At 37.4% G+C, this 16,218-nt stretch overlaps 1 long non-coding RNA gene across 2 annotated transcripts in view; it reads left to right on the forward strand.

The window, feature by feature from the left end:
• Positions 1 to 15,941, forward strand: part of LOC106482791 (uncharacterized) — a 62,838-nt gene extending 46,897 nt beyond the window's left edge. For both annotated transcript variants that reach the window (XR_010883580.1, XR_001292233.1), the window contains exons 2-3: positions 15,132 to 15,239; positions 15,810 to 15,941. This is a non-coding gene — a long non-coding RNA (uncharacterized lncRNA). The remainder of the gene's footprint in view (positions 1 to 15,131; positions 15,240 to 15,809) is intronic.
• The last annotated feature ends 277 nt before the right edge of the window (positions 15,942 to 16,218 follow it).

Below are 16,218 nucleotides of genomic sequence, written 5' to 3' on the forward strand. Positions count from 1 at the left end.
AATGTCAAAAATCCTTATCCTGGTAGAGAGAGGAAGGGGACAAATACTGTGTGATAGTGGGTAGTATTAAACAGGAAACATGTACCGTGGAGACAGCATCTGCATCCAGTGGCAGCTGCAGCAGATGAGTCAGCTGTGGCCAGTGTGTACTCCCACACAGGCTCCTCGCCACGCCACGCAGAATCCTGTAAGCCATGCCTGACAAGGGTGCAACATGTGGCCGTGGCAAACACACTCCAGAAAGTGAGACTTCTGATGAGGAGTGGCTCTGCCAGCTGTCCCTGTGGGGTTTCACACATTCTTAAGGTCCTTCCAACCTTCTAGTACAAGGCAACGGAAGTTCCGCCACTTCCAGAAAGGATGTCTCACACCCCATCCAGACAACCCTTTTTCCTTTCGCATCTTCTCAGCATTCACACACAGAGCTGGCAAAAATAGAGTTTATTGGCCTTAAATGGCCTTGCTCAGATGAAGTAGCAATCACAAGTAGCAATCCTCAACCTATCTCATCTTTTGTTTATTCCAGACCGTCATCTCAGCCCCAATCATCTGGTATCCCCAATGCAGCAGATTCCGCTTTCTTTTATAAAAGTCACAGACATGAGATTGTCCCATGCCCTATAGTAGTGCTTCCACGTTGTTCTTTCTCCACAGTCAGCTCATTTTGGTCTTTGATATCCCACTGGCAGCCAAATGCACACTCCAGGAAGTCCTTGCAGGTGTTAAGAGCTCAGTTGAGGCATCCTGCTGGCCTAAGGTTGACTCACAATGGCTGCTGCATTCAGAGCAGGTAATTCTCATTTGCTGTGAGCTAGGGCAGTGCTCAGACTCCTTTCAGGCTGGCTCTGTGTCCGGGAAGAGGATGCTGGCCAGGCCCTGTGTGAAACCTGAATCTATACATGCAGCTGGTGTAGCATTCAATATCTTCCTTGATAGTCTGTTATGACTGAAGAAAGAGATAGACCAGCAGAAGGGGTAGATAGTGCATCAGAGGCTGTCTAGTATGAACATAAGCAATAAATTCAAACCCAGCAAAAGCCTCTGGAGCAAAAGAAGTTAGGCACAACAGAGCTGTGGTGAGAGCATGTTCTGGCAAAAAGTGTTAAACAAAAGTGACTAGTAATGTAAGCTGGTAACGTAACATGGTCATAATTCTTGCAAAGGGCTGGTAAGTTTTGCATCTTGCATACTAGAAGTCTGTGGCTGGCATATGCAAAGGCCTGTAAGATATATGATGACGTAAAGATTGTACCAAATGCTACACATTGTGGAAATGACTTCTGCAATAGATGAGACTTGCTGTAAGCAGTCTAAACTCCACCAGTTGACCTTGCATCCAGGGATCTTTTCCCATGGCGACTGGATATAAAAAAAGTGAGGTGTAGTCTATGAAGGGTAGTTTTTTTGTCAAAATGGAATATGAGGTGAGTTTGACTCATTCAAGAAAGGCCAATTACAGAACTAATGCAGAAGCGTTAACATCAAAATTATCATTTGTTTTCTTCATCATGTCTTTTCATCTCTCCTAAGAAGTGGGAGTAATATTAAATGAGACTTCAAAGAGAATTTTTTCCAGGAAAGACTTATAATGCCAGAAAGATACATTTCATTTGAGCAAAAAAAATTTTTTCCAACTATTTTTCACATAAATATTAATTCTGTTAGGCCATTATCATATCCTATCTCATCTTTATATAACATGGGTCATAGGACGTACTTTAGTCAAGATTATATCTTATGTTTGATCTCTAGTATATGTTATAGGAAGAAACTGTTTTGATTAATGTGTCTAAGTGAAGGAAATTACTGTTGCAATTATAGTTACTTATATTCTTCAGCCTTTAAAATATAGATCTTTAAAATTGTAATTAGCAATTAGTAAATAGTAATTCTTGTGATTAATATGCACTTCCCTTCAAAAGCTCTCCAAATAATAGGACTTCCACTGCTTGAAGATTATTTTATTGACTCTTTAATATTTTTTAACATAAATATTTTTCTTTTCTAGATTTCAGCTGGAAACAAGCCCCTTTAAAAGCTGGGCATACTATTTATTTTTCAGTACAATTTGTGACTTTTTCTTTCCTGAAGATATCCTGAGATTGCTATTTTCTGACCATCTGTACAACATACATAAGAACTGATGTTCTTTTCTCATTTCCCCAGCCTTCCCTTCACTCTCCCTCAGATAATTACTTCTTTTTTGTTTAAACCTTGCTGAATAATAAATGCTACTAATCTTGTAGTTATTTCATATTATTTAATTCTGGATGTGTCCTGGGTTGAAAAAAATCTTTATTGTATTGACACATATAACTGCATTCATAATTCTTGTTGCACATAAATGCCAGAATAGCAAATCCCATTTTAATGCCTCACAAAAGTATATTTTATGTTCAAGACAACCATCTTATCTTTTATTGTGATAATGTCATTTTTTGATGGTAGCTGCCATTCATGTACTAAATAACGACTCTATCCAATGTTATCCATCTTTACATACATTCAAATGCCTAAATGATGGAATTATGTCAGCAATACTTTTTTTTGATGTTACTTTTGGTTCCAATATCAGGATTTTAATACCTTCCTTCTTTTTTTATGAAAGATGGAACTCATCCTTCTAGGTTTCCAAGCTGATGTTTAGCTTGAAATCTAGCAGGTTAAAATCAACAGTATGTATATGCAGCAAAAGCAAACATGCAAACAAAAAAGGCAAGCTTAATAATGCAATTTTTGAACCAAGTCCTAGATCCATGACTATGAATAGTTGCCACAGAGAGACAAACGATGGCTTAATATTATCATTTATCAAAACACCATAAAAATAGACTCAGTCTTTTTTAGCATCAAAATTATGGGAATATTTGCAAATTGTGGATTAATCACACTTTGACCACTCAGTGGCTGACCACTCCACCAGGAGACACTTCATCCTTAAATCCTAAAAAGGTTATAATTTCAAACTCTTTGATTGCACTGTGACTCGTAACAGCTTGTACTGGAATTCTGAAACTTCTAAGACCTGGTAAACATGTTAATAGCCCATCAAGCAGCAGGGCCCACTGCAGCTTGGCAGGCTGCTTGAGGTCTGCCTTGTTTGTGTGCTTCAGGCTTAGCCCTTTCCCTCATGTCTTTCTTCCCTGATGCAGAACGCTCACACCGCACAGCAGCCAGGTGAGTCCAGCCATGGGCAGGCTGATGCATTTGTCTACAAGAGCCCATCCCGAGTTGAAAGCTTCCTTGCTGTCAGTACCCTGTCTCAGCCACAGTCTCAGCCCTATTTCTTCAAGAAATAAACTCTGACGAAAAGTTGTGCTTCCTTCCCCCTTGCTCCTTCACCTCCTCATCAGCTGAGTAGTCACAGCAAGAATTCTTCCTCAGCCCTCTTTGTATATCAGGGTTGTCTAGCTCTGTTCTGCAGGCACGCATGATCTTTGCTTTATCCAGTCCACCACCGAACAAAAATGACCACATCCCATTTCACTTCAAACATGGTAGCCACTGGGCTGCACCAATGAGCAAAACAGACATCACATCTGATCTCAGCTCTAACAATGAGAGAAACTCTGGTGACTCACTCAGTATCCCTCTTCCCTTACTCCTACCTCTGACAAGCCATCTGCTTGAACCAAAGGTGGCCGGTGTTCCCCACACTTTCTTTTCCCTATTTAAACTCCTTCTGTCAGATGCCCATGGTGGCAAGCACTACTGCTGAAGATTTAATACTCTGTCCTGCAAACAGTACTGGGAGCTGGGTGTGATTCTGGGCTTTTCAAGCCAGCTGAAAGACATCTACGCACCTACTTCAGAGTAAGATCAGGAACACAAATCCCTTTTCAGTAAACCAACTGTACGCACAGGTACATGCACATTTTACTTAAATCACATATTGCATTATTTTAATAGGATTTTATGCTTTATGCTTAAAATTAAATGTGTTAACTTTTTTTATTGAATTGCGTGTCTAGAAAAGTTATGATTTCTAAGGCTTATAAGACTTATTTTCAATATATAAAGCTTTGATGTAGCAACAAAAGCATCCCTCCCCCCCCCCCCAAAATCCAAAACTGGAACATCTCAGAGGTCATAGCTGAGAAAAAAGAATAATAGTGACTGGTTTTGTCTAAACAGCTTAATAAGCTTATGTCAGGTCAAATTTTACCTATGTCTTCTTTCAGCTAGGAAGAGAAATCCTGGAGCAATCCAGAAACGCTAATGGATCGGGCTATTGAAATAGATAAACACAGATCATACAATAGATTTAAATGACCAGGTCTTAGAAACACATTTCTTTATCGCTTCAGAAAGGAGATTTGGCTCCATTACCTGAGCATTTAAAAGCAAGAACCATATTTTCTTCTGCTTAACTCATGTAACCCCTTTAACATCAATGAAGTTATACAGGCTTGAAGGAAGAACTTTGTTCTTGTTTTTATCCAGAAATAATAAATAAATAAATAATGAAATCTCTATTCATCATGTTCACTCTGTCTCAGCTAATGAGGAAACGGAAACTTTGATGAAGAACAATACGTTCTTTTTGAATGAGAGTAGTTTGCACTGTACTTGTTCATGGATGACCTGAGAAGTTTTCCATGTGCATATGTAGAAAATATACAGTGCGAAGATGCATGTTAGACTGTTTCCCCATATTTTGCAATTCATTTCAAGGATAATTAGCACTGTTTGATTTAAATACAGTACTTCAGGTTTATTTTTTCACAGTAACATTGGTAAGAGTGGTTTATTTTTTGTGATGATAAAGGTACACGCACAAGAATGCCTTTGTAAAGTACTGTTTTGCTCAGTTAAAATTGTTTTTCCCTATTACTCATAATACATAAGCAAAAGTTTAATTAAAATGTACTTAATTGTATCTATTTCAGTCACACAAAACTCGTGTATTTCAGAGTTCTTGTTTGAAATTAAATCCACAACTTGGTCACCCAAAATACCAGTAAATGTGAATCATAAGATGAACGGAAGAGAATTCATCTAAACTTGAAAAACATCCTCCTACAAATTTCTCCTTACCTTCAATTCTGCGTTAATGGAGCACTTGACAGAGTAGGTTGTGACCTCGAATCGTTACCCTAATACTAATGACCTTACTGTTACTATGCTTGCCTTTTTGGTGTAATTGTTTGTTATCTCTCATCTGATACTTAGCTCAATAGAGCTAGGACTGTCTTTTTGCCTAGCACTTTAGAGTTCTAGTTCTTGCTTTAATTATAAAAGTTGTATTATTTTGTAAAATTATGTAAATTCAAATGGTCACCTGAATTACAATTAATAAGAAATAGACATATCATGTCACCTTATGCTGATAAAAGAACCATAAAGGCAGATCATCCACAAGTGAACAAAAGAAATAATTCTCTGGGAATCATTTTATTCCAATGTTTAGTGAAGCATTGTCTGAAAACTGAAGTGGGAACTTCAATAGGACTTAGAGGACTAACTACTGTTTATGCTTTTCACCATTTACCTCTACAAAACTAGTTTCTGCGCCATTAAGCAAGATATCTTCAAGAGGCAAAATATCCAAAGCAAAACAGCAAAGGAAATTTAAAACTTGCTGGCAATAAGCATTAACATTTCTTTCTCAAATTTCATCACTAGGGTCACAGGCAATACTCTCTTAAACTTTTCCTAATCTGACTTTAAGATGGTCCAATTACTGAGGTATGTACATTCTCTTTCCACCTTCTAACTAATTATTCATGAGATGTGTTTTCTCCTTTATAATTCAATCGGAATGGGATGTGTATACTCTTGGGGACAAAAAAATAATTCTAAATAAGATGGCTGATTATCCTTCTATGTTCTGTACATAACTAAATTGACCATAACTAATTTCGTTTTCACATGGTTGGCAAGAGGGTAAGTGTTTTGAACCAATACTTTAAATGTTCCACTTTATAAATTGGAAACATGCCTGGTGTAGTTGATTGTGCCAGCTGGCTGATCTTCAACATAGGGCATGTGTTCACTCTTTGTCTCATGGCATTGAATTAGCCAACTGTCTGTTGTCCCCTTTTGAGGCAAAACTAATAAGAAGTGTGATTAAAGGAACTGATCTCCTCAAAAGCAAGCAGAAATCTCATGCCAAAGGCAAATTTCTGCACTTGGTTACCCTATCAGCTATCATTCCAATTAAAATTTGAATTCTGAAGCAATATCCAAAGTTTAGGGGACCCAATGCATTTGTCTTTTATTTCTGCAAGTGAGAATTTGAATCTCAACATATGTCATGAATGAAAATGAGTCCCATAATCTGAATCCTCAACTATTCACCTAATATACCATTGCCTAAAAATATAGCTCGTGGCTCTGTTCTGAAATCAATAAGCCAGATCAGATGTGGCTGCATCAACAGAATTATATATAGAAACTTATATGGCTCCAGGAATAAATCAGAGGTTTTTTAATTCCTAGCCTTTCCTGGACACCAACTTAACTCTGGTAAGAAAAGAAAAATCGGAAGCTTACAAAAATGATGTTGGATAGTGGGTTTGCTGTGAGTTCTACCCCTGGATCAGCTTTCTCCCTTTGAAAAGGGAGATGTGTGGTGAGGTCATTTCTGTACAGCCAAGACAGTTTGTGTTTGAGATAAGACAATGTTTTAGAAACTACTTTGTCGTTTTAAGAATCATGAGTCTTTGTCCTTGTGGCAAAGAAGGCTAACAGCCTCCTGGGCTGCATTAGCAAGAGCATTGCCAGCAGGCTGAGGAAGGTGATCCCCCCTCTTCATCCCCAGTGAGCCCACATCTGGAGTGCTGTGTCCAGTGCTGGGCTCCCCAGTACAAGAGAGATATGGACCTACTGGAATGCATCCAGCGAAGGGCCAAGGATGATTAAGGGATTTAAGCATCTCTTAAGGGTGAGGGGAGACTGAGAGAGGTCGAACTGTTCAGCCTGGAGAAGCGAAGGCTCAAGGAGGAATCTTATCAATGTGTATAAATACCTCATGGGAGGGTGCAAAAATAGAGCCAGACTCTTCTCAGCGGTGCCCAGTGACAGGATGAGAGGCAATGGACACAAACTGAAATATGGGAAATTCAACTTGAACATAAGAAAAAACTTTTTTTCTGTGAGGATGGTTGAACACTGGAATAGGTTGCCCAAAGAGCTTGTGGAGTCTCCATCCTTGGAGGTATTCAAAACCCAACTGGACATGACCCTGAGCAACCTGTTCTGACTGACCCTGCTTGAGCAGGGGGTTGAACCAGACGATCTCCAGAGCTCACTTCCAACCGCAACCATTCTTTGATTCCATGATTCTGTGATATTGTACAAGTTTTTGGTAGGGAGGAAGGGGAAGTTATCAATTTTAATTAGAATTTTCTTTTTGTTACTTTTTTTTTTCTGTCTCAGAGAATGCTAGTAGCTGAGACCTGAGCTGCGTAGGGCAAGGTTTGTGTCTGCAATACAGGAGACTATAGTGTCTCATTTTCAGGTAGATTTTATCTGATTTCCTATGCACCATCTTCAGGGCGTACTTGCTGTATACCAAGGTTTGCCAATGGATTCTGGAGAATTTTAATGAAAAAGAAATATAATTCAGTATTTCTACAAGTATTCAGGAGCTACATTTTAGATCCTCAATGGATGTTCTGTAAAGAACTAAATTAACTATGAAATTCAAATACAAGTTGCAATGAGTTTCTTAATATTTTATTGGCCAAAATTACATAGATGCCTTAGAAAAGAGTATTCTTTATACCACATTGTTTATAGCTTTTTGTGAATCCAATATACAAAGTGTGATGCGGAAAGACTGGCCTGTGAGAGAGAGGCTAATGGAATTCACCTTGGGATTGTTTTGTATCCTAATAAAAGTCACTCCTAATTGTTTTTTCTCTGTATCAAAGTTTTCTTTCAGCCAGCATGAATTCATGCCTGTTCAGAAACGGCAAATGATAAGAATGAGGTGAGAAGGCAATGAGTGTTCAAGTAGGCATAAATAATAGTTATTGAGCTACTAAGTGGCATCATCAGATATGTGCGTGTATGAGGCACCAACTGTTAAACAGCATGCTGTGATTAGGTGCTGTCATCCCTAGTTCTTATGTAAACAGATGCTAGGAAGAGTGGAATTATTTGGCAATCCTATCCTTGGTGTTAGCCAGCAGTGAGAGAACAAGTGCTCCAGCTACTGGTGCAGGCTATTTCTTAAAGGAATGAAGCCAGGGTTAGAGGTAGGATGGTGAGTAGGGTTACCTCTTTAATTATCCTGATCCATACACAAGACCCCCCAATCTTCACTGAAAGAGTGACACAGCTGTTGGCTCTGTTTTGGCTTTGTGAATTATGCCTACACTAAGGAGCAAGAATCTATCTTCCTACCAGGCACCCTGTTGCTGCTACACACCATTAACGTAATGCTGCATACAATTAATGTAAGCCCAACCATACAAAAATTAGACAGCTTTACTACTTTGAGGAATAGATGAAGAAACACCCAATTTGTGAAGGTGTAGAGGCTAAGACCTGAAGCAGTTTCAGTGTGCCAGGATGCCTTGTGAGGTACGTACTGGCTCAGTGTCTGGAATCGGCTCTTGGCTTGGAGGCAGTCCTGGACTGCTGCAAAAATTAGGGACTCACAATTTTTCCCCTTTGCTGTTGCTCACAGGTCATCCGTGAGTCAGCTTTGGGAACAAAGTGCAGTCATACTGGAAATTAGGCTGTGAAGGGTTCTATAACTGGCTTAACTGTGTGTGGGGCCGCTTTGATATTGACTCCCTCCTATGAAAATCTGTGTTCTTTTGAACATTGCAATCTAGGCAATGTTAATAGCATTTAAACAGTTTTAACAGGTGCTTTCAAAGCTAATTTTTTATATTCTTTGAAGATGAAAAGAGCTATACAAGAGGAATGTATTACTAATCATTTGTCCCCCTATTTTCAAGTGGAATTATATTGTGGTTAGGTATTTTTTGGAGTCTGATAATAAAATATCCCTTACTGTATTAAAACAATGAATTCATGTTTTTGAACTACAGCAGCTCAGATTAAGAAAGGACTGTCAAGAATGGTACTTCTGAAATTTAAATTTCAAGATGTTCTTGTGAAACTGCTTCATATGTTTCCTTTCCTAAGCTAATGGATCAAGGATGATTGTTAGCAGCCAGCTTATATATAAACTGATGATATAGCTTAGTGTTGATGCCAACACCTCACAGCATCACAAGATCTCACTGACTAGATGACTAGCATGCTGCTTATTTTGCTTGCAGCAGGTTTATTGGAGAGAGACAGAGGAAGAGAGATTCACTCTGAAAAATCAGTACACTAGTTTTGAGGAGGCACATTAAACAATTTAAACCAGCACTGCCTTCTAGCAATTTAGTTGCTTCCCTGCTGCAATATCTCCCACTACTTTCTAAATATTGTATGAGGTACTTAAAAGGTGAGGACACAGCTGTTGTGAATATCCATATCCATGAATCATTATTAATGACATTGCTTACTGACAGAGTTCTCTGGGTGCCTATTGTGCCTGACTCAAATGGGACTGACAATCCCTTTAAAAATGCATCAGTTCTTTTCACTCTTTACGTTGCATAGGCTTATCAAACATTATTAACCCTGTTATTTCTTGGGCAGACTGTAATAAATGCTCTAGCACTTTTCTTTCTCCTGCGGCTGCTGCAAAATTTGCTTTTGCAAAGAGTGACTGAAACATATCTTTCAAATTAAAGGGCTAGGAAAGTAAGAAAGATAGCTAGAAATTTAACTTGTCCTGATCTTCAAAGTAATCACCTTTATAGCACTCTTTACAGTTGGTAATGCTTTATAATATCTTTACATTTACTTCCTGATACCCTCATAAGCCACATAGTGCTCTCAGGGACTAGATTTCTCAGGGAAAGATGTCATAAGATTGACACTAAGAACATAATATTTCTCACCAGGCTTGTGGAAGCTGGATATTTTCCAGGAAAGACTTCCTGTGTGAATTATATTTAAAGCCACCCAAGAAAATGAAAAAAAAAAAAAAGGAAGAAATATTTTCCCTTTCTTACTGAAATTTCATTTCTTTGGAGATTTTAAGGCCTGCTCTTATTAGATTCTATAGAATAAAATATCTGGTGGTTTATTGCCCACTGTCTAGACTAATTTTATGGCCGTCATAGGTCACAATACATTCATGTACCTCACTGCCATTTGTTGCTTGCTTTTGGTTACTGCCTGTATACATATGTATTCTTTTCTTTTTCTTATTTCTTTTTTCAAGGAATTAAGCTGAGTTTTATTGAACCAAATTAAGCTCTTGTTTCCGTATCTATTTCAAGCTCCAACTTATTTTTGAAAGATTACGCTCCTTAAATTTTTATAGTGCCCAAAAAGGATGTTACAAGGAGAATGATTTTCTGTAATACTGGGAAGTACACAGAATCGATTTAGTTAGATCTGATGCCAGAAAAAACATAACAGGAAAAGGAAAAGAAAAGGGATATGGGTTGAGGGAACTCCAGTTATTGATGTCTGATCTTCCACCATTTTTAGTTTCCCTTCAATTCCTATCTTGTAATTAACATTTAGCATGTTTAGAATCTGGTTCAGACTGTTAGTTAGTTTAATGATTATGTATGCATCACTTTTATGTGTCAGATTCACTGTGCTGTATTTGAAATGTGATCTTTTATAGCCAAAGATTGGCTTTGGGTGGCTTTGCATCTTGCGATTTTACAAAGAAGAATTGGACTCCTTTCATAGAGCTAGTCATTTCTGCTCATTTCTCTTCAACAGGAGAATAAAAGCTCTTCATGCAATTAGCTAATTGTTCACATCATTACAAAATACAGTCCCAAGGGTTATTTACTGAGCAAGAACAGTTTATCTCTCAGTCTCACGCAGATGCTCTGTCATGGACGTTTTAAGCTACATTAACCCAGGGGAACATACTTCTTGTCAGGAAGGATTTGAAAGAATAAATATTGATGACCTCAGTGTCAAAATCTTATGGGGAAATATAGCATGATCTAATGAATAACTAGGACCTAGAACTGCATACAAACAAAAAAAGGATCAACAATTTGTTGAAACAGAGGAATCTTTCTGTATCACGTATCAAATACACTTATTACCTATTCGAAGGTGAAAGACTGAGCTGAAAAGATAGAAATATACTGACTAAAATATAGATAGTGGAATTGGAGGTTGATAGAAGGCACTTTGACAGGGAACAGAGACAGAAAGCATAATGGTCTGAGCAGTTGCATGAGCATGAACCTTGTGAGTACTTCAAGTCCCTCATAGTAACCAGAAAAAAATAATAATATGAAGTTGGTTTTTCATATTCCGAATAACTGCTCTCACAATCAGAGAGATGGGTTCTTTGGGATGTTGTTTCCTTCTGCTCAGAAATTTCCCAGACTACTTCTTTTTTAAAGGTATTACGGAATTCTCTGAAAAAGCTTAGTTTTAACAAACTAACATTTCCAAACAAAAAAGGAGATTGTATCAAAAGTCTTTACCCTGGTGGAAAATTACAGAAGACAGGAGACAATGCAGCAAAATCTAAATTTTAATTTTTAGAGACTGTTTTTTACAATTAATCTTTTCAGAACTTCTTAGAAGACCAGCTGTTGAAAATATAATGAACCAAGTTCAGATGCATTTAACAGCACCTACCAAAAATAGCTGGACTTGACTAGAAAAGGGACTCACATCCTTGTGTTTTATTTATAGATTTTTTCAGAGTTATAGATTTTTGAAATCAACAAATACAGGTATTATACTTTGGACAGGAGGAAAAGAACTCAAATTCTTCCCAAGACAATATGTATGTGGAAAAAAGATCTATTTTGCCATGCATGCGATCTTAACATCTATGATATTTTGATATTTTGAAAAAGTAAAAAGTACTTCCTGTTGTTAAAATACCTATAGAATTATGTATTGATTTAAAACAAAGGTATGCACTATGAATTGTTCTAACCTCTTCGAAGATCTTTTTCCTTTCATTTGTTGACAAACTACATTTCCTATTGTCCAACTGAAGTAGTATTTTTCTCAGAAAGTTGTGTTTGTTTAGCATCAAATAGAATTTCCAATTTTTTGATGCTATAATGTACAAACAAAACCAGCTTCAACTGAAAATTTAAACACTATCAGCAGTTTATCTGCGAATTCTAAATTATCAAAAATTGTGGGAATCTAGGAGTTTCCAAGAAATTCCCCAGAATGTGGGAAGAATTCCATTATAGACCTTACATTCAGATGTTTTGACACACTACTCTACACACATAAAGCAGGTTCACTTGGTATGACTTCAGATATCATGAACAGGATACATGTTCCCAAGGCCCTTAAACACTTAAAATCTCCCATTTATTTAATTAAATGGTTATTTTTACAAAAGTTGCCCCTACATTTTTTTATTCTCTTGGTATGTATTTGTATCTTTCCCCTATCACCAAACGCTCACTACCTGGCACCACTGAAAATTATAATACAGGCATTTTTTACAATTGTATTTCACTTTTGAGACTAAGGACCATGTTATGGCCAAGCAGATTCTGGTTACCCAAGAGGTTCTAATTGGTTTTATTGGTTTGGGAATATAGTAGAAATTGAAGAGGTTGGAGAGGTTTTTTGGTTTTTGATTTTTAACCCTTTGCAGGTGAAAGGGATATAAATCAATGTCAGAGTTTCTTGAGGTTTATCAAGGTTTCTTGAGAGCTGTAATGTATAATTATAGCCTGGTATATGTATGGTCTTCCCAAATAGCTAATACATGCACAATTGCTTAATGGTTGGAAGAAATTCAGATTTAATGCTTTAACCTTTTACCTATAAGAAAATTTAAAAGACTTCATGAATTCGTACGGAAGAAAGCACCAATAACTTGAGAAGCATTTCTTTGGGGTAATTCTATTCAGCTGAATCTGCACTGGCATTTCTTTCCACATTTATATAATCTGCATGAAATTTAAGAAAACAGCTCTGTGTATTATAGATGTCCAAAGCCCATCTGGTAAAAGAATGCAGCACTACCTTAGGTAGGTAGGAGAGAGGTACTTCAGGGACAACTGAGCTTGGCTATTGCCCATGGTGTAGAACGAGAAAAGCAGTTTCCCAGGCTCTTATTGGCACTTACGCATTCCACATTTTCAAAGTGTCAAAAATTCTTCCCATCTGCCTCAAATCGTAACTTTTTAAAGCGAATTCTACAGAAAAGGCACACTACAACAAAGATGCTATGTGATTAATTGTGTTTTCCTGTGTCTACTCAGATATATTTCTATAACCGTGGATGTCAGCTAGTGCAGGGAACCAGCTGTTCCAGAAATCTGGAAATCTTCATGTCCATGACCCCGAGCTGTCCAATTGGCAGTTCCCTCCAGAGCTGCCGTTGCTGAAAGCACCAGGTTCCTGTCTCCAAGGCAGCATACGTGCACGGCCGAGTTCAGACTGGCAGACCTTAGAAGCCTGGGGTACTGTGTAAGCTTGAGAGAAAACTGGCATGAGCCTATCAGAGCTTTTCCTTTTTATCAGGAGAGATGGCAATGATGGCACAATCAAATTCTGGGGAATCAGCATTTGCTGGTGGAAACCTGTTTTGTTCAGAAGTTCCCAACAAACTTTACCTTCAGCATTGTTAATGCACTTAGTCTAGTTAATGTTTTAGAGAAAACATTTTTTGCAGAGACTGACAAAGTAAATCAGGTTGCAACCTGCTAGTATGTTTTATTAGGGACTGGAAACAAAATAATAGACTTTTCAAAGCCATTTTTTCCTGGTTTTATTTTAATCCAGGTGACTGATATCCCTCTACTTCTTCCCACTTGTCTATTATTTTCCTGAATGTTTTTTTTTCTTGAAAACGTAATCACCTAAGATTGCAAGTCCTGACAGTCATTTTTCTCCCTCTCTTCTATATTACATAATGAAAACTAAAATTATAAGCAACAAGACTTTTTGGGGAAGGGTAAGAAAAAACACAGTGATTCCACAGGTTCCCGTATCCCTGTCAGAATTAATTGTTAAGTTTCACCACCTATAAGGACCGTCAATAGTTCGCCGCTTAGTAAATTGTTTACATGTTTCTGATCATGTTTTTTTATCACTTGGCCTGAGATCACTGGCTGATTAATTTACCTCTCTTTCCACGAGGGGGCATATCACAGCTTGTGCATCCACCTCATACCTAGTGTGTCAACAATGTCTGAATAACATAAATCTGTATATTTTCTCATCTGTTTTTGTCATGAAACCTTAGTTTCCTTATTTTGTCTGATTCAGGATTGTGTCTTCTGTTTCTAAGAAAGAGAATTATTTTCTTTCAGGCACTACTCTAATGCTGTGTATATGTGGGAAATGTTAACGGGTCCTGCTACATTTGACAGTGGAGTGTATGATATCAATTTACTGAATTTAAAGCATTCAATAACAGGCTTGGTTTTTTTTAGATTCCTCAGAAATATTTAGAAGAGTCCACTGAAAAGGCTCCCAGAACTTTGTGGAACACAGAACTACCAGGTTGGAAATAAGGCAAATAGATGAATCCCCCCAAAGTTCTTTTTATTCCCTGGAGTTCTGCAGAGGACAAGGAGCCCTTTGGGTGCCCATCCTGGCCATAGGTGAAAGAAAGAATCCAATAAAAATGAAAGTTGATTAGGAAGGTGAGACAGAAGAAAACAGTAAGGACTATGAAGTGTAGTGAGAAAATCAAGTTTCTGATGATTCAGAGGGGGAGACAAATGACTTGATAATGAAGGAATAGGTAGAAGAAGGGAGAGCTATCAACTGTTTTGATTTTAACATTTCTTAAAAGTGATTATGAATGATTTATGGGATGTTCATGGGGAAAAAAGTAAGCCCTAAAGGCTCAAACATAAAAATGAACCACTATTTTAATATCTCATAGCTCTCAGCCCATGTCTTTAGGTAAAAGTTGGACAGGATTAATGAACTAATGGTTTTGGAATTCCTCAGACTGACTATATCAATGTAAAGGATTGCTTCCCCAGGTTGTTCTGGGCCCACAAGATCCTGTGTATCTTGGTGCAATGGCGTTATGTGATGCTTAACTCCTTCCTTTCAGCTGAAGAAGGTCTACTGTCCTTCAGCAATCCTGGAGGATCACTTGATTAAGCATATTTTCACTTCTTTTGCAGAGCAGTGTGAGCCAACAGGTTGTGAGATGCAGCACAGTAGAGCACTAGGCAGACTGCAGAAAAGACAGACTGTGCAAAGACTGCACAGTGATCCCTGGAAAATAGCAGGTGAGACAGTGATAAAAATTTAAAGAGATAAAATGCGGTTTAGTGACCAGAACTAAGAAAAACAAAATCAAAATATGGCAGAGTTGCAACAAAACAAAGTAATCATAAAATGAAGGACAGCTGAAAGAAACAATGATAGTAAAACAGAACAGAACCCATAAAGCTGAATTACCTGCAAAACAGAGAAAATCAAAGTAAAATAAGAGACATATGTGATACTGATGATACAATCAAAAGTAAATAATGGAGAACCAGCAGCAAAGCACACCTAACAGCAATCAAAAGCAAGTACCTGTAAAAACATGTAAGAAAGACAAAACAGGATAAGATGGGACAAGTCCTCCATACCTTTCTCCCTTGACTTATTATATAATCTTTATTGAGAAAAGTTTTCAAATATAAATTATGGCTTCTAAAATTGTCATCTAGATATATCCATTGACATTATTGAGTTACTTCAGCATCCAGCATCTACTCACACTTACATTTACTACAGAAATTTTGGAGGATACTACTGAATGTATTTCTTCTATAATTTGAGATTATATCTTTTTACCATTCTTTTTCCAGAACGGGAATTTCCCACAGAAATATCCAGCATATGAGGCAGGAACGGCAGGACCTGAAGATGTCAAATTTGGATTAAATTGTCCTCGTGAAGATAATCATACTATGTATGACTCAGTCCATTAAAAATGCTGAATAATCAAGAATCAGGACATGAAGTGTATACATAATAAAAATAGTAACAACAACATCTGTTTTCCAATGGGTGGGTACTTGCACGAATGCTTGTCAGCACACATCTATAAACATACATATCACACATTCATTCATAAACACACATTTTCATCAAGAAACAATCTTTAAGTACAGTTCCAAAACATTCAAGAAACTGAAGAAATAGTTTTATAAATTTCATCTTCAAAATTATAACTGAAAGCTTTATCAATTTAATTGCAGATATCATTAGTAGATG

The sequence above is a fragment of the Apteryx mantelli genome, chromosome 2 (genome assembly GCF_036417845.1).
Source record: "Apteryx mantelli isolate bAptMan1 chromosome 2, bAptMan1.hap1, whole genome shotgun sequence".
Taxonomy (NCBI): Eukaryota; Metazoa; Chordata; class Aves; order Apterygiformes; family Apterygidae; genus Apteryx; species Apteryx mantelli.